The sequence below is a fragment of the Diabrotica virgifera genome, chromosome 7, assembly GCF_917563875.1.
Source record: "Diabrotica virgifera virgifera chromosome 7, PGI_DIABVI_V3a".
NCBI lineage: Eukaryota > Metazoa > Arthropoda > Insecta > Coleoptera > Chrysomelidae > Diabrotica > Diabrotica virgifera.
This window is the reverse complement of record NC_065449.1, coordinates 135,029,176-135,033,787: the sequence shown is the minus strand read 5'-3', so window position 1 is coordinate 135,033,787 and position 4,612 is coordinate 135,029,176. Positions and strand designations below refer to the sequence as shown.

Here is a 4,612-nt window from a genome sequence, read left to right as displayed (position 1 = left end):
TATTTTAAATTTAAATATTTCTATACAATTTATGTACGTATACAGACACATAATATAGATACGTACAAAATTTATCTCGCCGAAAATATGAGGGTCGCGATGACGGTCGCGAAATAAATCTTTTTTCTCCATCCTAAAATAGATTTTACATTTATTTTAAATTTAAATACTTCTATAAAATTTATATATATATATAAATTTAAAATTAATAGTTATTATGATTTTAAATAGTTATTATGATTTTTTAAGATACTCAAACCATAGAATAGTTAAAAATAATAGATAATTTAGTAATTTTAATAAAGCCCAAAGTATATGGATAATTTTTTATTATTGCCACTTTTGAGGGGTATCGTTGAGTGGAAGGTTGAGAAGAATGAGAATTATAAAAAGAACTAAAGTTAGGAGAGCACTTAGTAATAATTAAATAGTTATAAGATGGTTTTATTTAAGTGTATAAAGGTAGAATTACATAAGAAATCAAAATAGGTAATCCTATATCAAAGATGATATTTCAATGACATATAAATTAGAAATTAGTAAATAAAATATATAATAATTTGAATTTTGAGTTTTACCAGAGAATTACTTCTATTTGTATCATACAATAGCCTTATTTGTTCGTAAGAATCATCAAAAGGTTCCATGTTTCCAAAAGTCACTTCGAAAAGAACTTCGTTAAGGTGATACGTCTTGCATCATTTAGCTGCATGTATAGATTTGTGAAATTATGTTGAAATAGACATTAATCTAAAATTTGAGAACAATAGTTAGTTCAATATTAATAGTATTAGTATAAATTTTAAAGAAAAATGTGGAAAATAGTTCAATAGAATCATAGCTTTGACAAGTGTCGAAACTATAGGTCAAATTAACGTATAAGAATGATATTTTGAGGAAATGGCTTATGCATATTCAATTGCTGATTTATTTTGTGTAAATTGAAAGTTATTTCAATCCTTTGTATGTAGTAATTGTGTAAATATTTGAATTTTAATATGTGAGTGTAAGTGATAAAGAAACTAAAAATGAAGTGTCGGACGTTGAAATGAACCCTAATAGAACTTTAATAAGGGCACCTAGCAAGAAGGAAATTATATCAAAATGAACTAGAAAGTTTAATCTATTCAAATCCCAGATTAGATTATACCCAAAGATTAGGATAGAATCACAATTTGGGTTCATATTTCCAAAATTTTCATCAAAATTATTATTTTGATGAAATGTCAAATTTATTGGAATTTTTTGATTGGTGAATTCAAATTTTCATAGCAAGGATTGTTATTAATAATTAATTTCCATTGGCTGTGAAGGGACGCCAAGCCAAAAGGAATCCATTTTAGAGAGACTTCTGCAGGCTTTTGAACAAGCAACACCTGTTTATAAGGAGCTCCGCAATTTTTTGAGAAAAATGCGGTAAATCGTAAAAATTTTAAATTAAAAACTTTTATTCTACTAACCTGTATAAATAATCTTCATGGTGAAGAAAAAATTTTCAAAAATGACCCTCAACTTTATAAGAAAAGTGAAAAAGTATTCCGATGCGGGTATCTACCATGTTTAGAACATTGTTCCAGTGAAAGAGAAGCAGTTGGTTTCTTCTTGGATCCGAAGAGACTTCATAGCAGTTTGGTGTATCTTCATATTACATCGTGAAAGGTTGTACTGAACAGTTTATATTTTTAATTGATCATGATCGAAAGTCAATGTTTTTTCATTTTCTAGCTTTAGTATAACAAATTTTGAATATTCAAGATAATTTTGGGTTATCTTCGACTTAATTTTTGTCAAATACTTTTATTTTTTTATATAGTTAAATTCATTGCATCGTATTTCTTCCTTCAGACTTTCGACTAGATAACCTAAAATAAATAATTTAACGTTAGATAGATCAGCAAATATTTCAAGTTGATATCATATTGATCTGATCTATATTATTGTATAATTACCTTGTATTTTTGATGTTGCATAACAAAGCCTTTATTTTCAATATATTTCCAAATTCGTGTACAATATTCGACTGTCTTTTGTTATTTATCAACCATTTCATATAGCTGTATTTTTGTGTCGTTTGTTTAGTTGATATTTCAGAAATCTTTTCTCACACCTCCACAGATAGGAGATCTCATGCAGAATTCACTTTATAACTGAGCTAGTAAGGTAAGTGATTAATAGATGGCGCCGGGCAAAATCAATATTAAAATCAATTATTATTAAACCAATATATTAATAAAAATTTAATTAAAATATTAAAATCAATTATTAAATCAGTATATTTAAAAAATTCTATAATTAAATTAATATTATAATAAATAAAAATAATTCTATAATAAAAAAATATAATAAAAATATAAATAAATTAAATAATTAAATAAAATAATATAATTAATAATAAAAATTTTAAATAAATAATAATAAAATAAATAAATAAATAAATAAAAAAAAAAAAAATAACTTCTATAATAAATTAACCCACACGTATATATATGAAAATATATAATAATTGGCGCCCAACGTGGGGCGATAAGATAAATATAGGGCAAAATAGTCACATATTAAATAATCAATATTAAAATTTTGAGTCTGATATATTTTACAAAATGGCAGATGGACGTAGATCTGTTTCGAAGACGACAAAGGAAGAAGAGGAACAGAAACAAGAAAAGTCTGACCTTGAAAAATTCATGGAGTTAATATTAACAAAAATAGAAGAAAATAATAATAAAATAGAAAGAAAATTAATTCACTTAGATGAAAACAACAAGAAAATGGGAAATAAATTAGAGGGAAATAGTAAATCATTAGAAGAAAAATTAGTAGAAAATAGTCAAAAAGTAGAACAAAAATTAGAAGAAAATAGTCAAAGGGTAGAAGAAAAATTAGAAGAAAATAGTCAAAAGATGGAAGACAAGTTAGAAGAAAATAACAGAAAAGCAGAAGAAAATAGTCAGAGGTTGGAAAAGAAACTTGAAGAGAACATTAAAAGAATAGAAGAACAAATGGAACAGAGAATAAATAAGAGTATTGGAGAAGTGAAAATGTTGTACGGAGAGATCATGAATAAACATGAAAATTTAGAAACTAAATTAACTGTTGAAAATCAAGAGATTAAAACACAGATACAACAGCATAAAGAAAGAATAAATATAGTAGAAGAAGATATAGAAAAGGAAGCAGAGTGGACGAACAGAAGATTCATCATGGTAGATGAAAACATAAATCAAATCAAGAAAGATCAGAAAACATCCAAGGAAAAGGAGGATCAATTGGAGAATAAATTAAATTTTGAAGTAAAAGAAGTTAAACAAGAGATAGAAAAGATGGAGAAGAAGATTAGGAATACAACAAAAGGAACAATAGTCCATACTATAGAAACATCGGAGAACAGAATTTATTTTAATGGGGACTATAAATCTCAACATCCAGTACCATTTATTCGTATACTCACAACCAAATATTTGCAATACAATGACTTTGACGAATTTCGTGAAGTCATTAGAAATCAGCTGAAGGGTGAAGCGTTGATTTGGTATACGAATGTGGAGAATGAGATCCAAGATTTTGATGGTTTTAAAGTGAAGTTTTTGGAATTTTTCTGGGGACAGTCCAGACAACAAGTTGTGAGAGCAGAATTGTTTGGAGGAAGATATAACTCCAACTCTAGAACAAGCATGCATCTGTATGCTATGAGATTATATAGTGCTGCCCAGTATCTGGATGGAAAACTCACAGAGAAGGAACTGGTGAACCACATAATAGTCCATTTTGAAAGTCAGATAGAGAATATCCGACTAAATTTCCATTTTACCGACTTCAACATGCTCTGCAATTTTCTTATTGAAAAGGAAAAAGCTTTTCAAAGTTATAGAAGCAGAAATAATAATAATGGCAATTTTCAAAATTTTATTGATAGTAATAATTACAATGACAACAGATATGATAATAATAATAACAATAATCAAACTTGGAATAATAAAAATAACAATAATAATAACAATAACTATAACAATCAAAACAGAAGTCAAAATAATAGATCAAATTATAATTATAATAATAATAGAAATAACAATGGACTTGGAGGTTATAATAATTATAACCAAAATAATAATAATAATAGGGGATATAATAATTACAGAGATAATAATTATAGAAATAATGGTGATAGAAATAACTCTAATGGTAATAATAATTTTTACAATAATAATGACAATAATGGTGATAGCAGACGATCACCAAGACGAGATATGGGTAATTCGAGTTCGAATCAGCCTTCCAACCAAAATAGTAGAAATAGTGATAATAGGGCACAATTTAGTGTAAATAATATAGTCATGGATGGTGAAATTTCTGATCAACCATCAACGTCATCAGGTGTTCAAATGGAGTCATTTGAACAGAATTTTGTAGATCGCACCTGCTAGGCAATATAGCAACCAAACTGTACGAGCATCATAGGGAATTTTTGGACATGGGAGCTAATGTTGTATCGAAAAAGTTCAGGGGATTAATTTTTATTAAAGTTCAATTTTGTGGTAAATATTTTAAAGTTTTATTGGATACAGGGTCAGAGATTTCCTTAATTAGTGAAAATGTCATTAAAAATTTGAATTTA

At 26.8% G+C, this 4,612-nt stretch overlaps 1 long non-coding RNA gene across 1 annotated transcript; it reads right to left on the bottom strand.

The window, feature by feature from the left end:
• Positions 1–428: 428 nt before the first annotated feature.
• LOC126888781 (uncharacterized) lies at positions 429–2,233 on the bottom strand. The gene is made up of 3 exons (XR_007699639.1): positions 1,950–2,233; positions 1,461–1,862; positions 429–750 (listed from the first exon to the last, which is right to left on the bottom strand). It is a non-coding gene; the product is annotated as an uncharacterized LOC126888781 (long non-coding RNA).
• Positions 2,234–4,612: the final 2,379 nt, after the last annotated feature.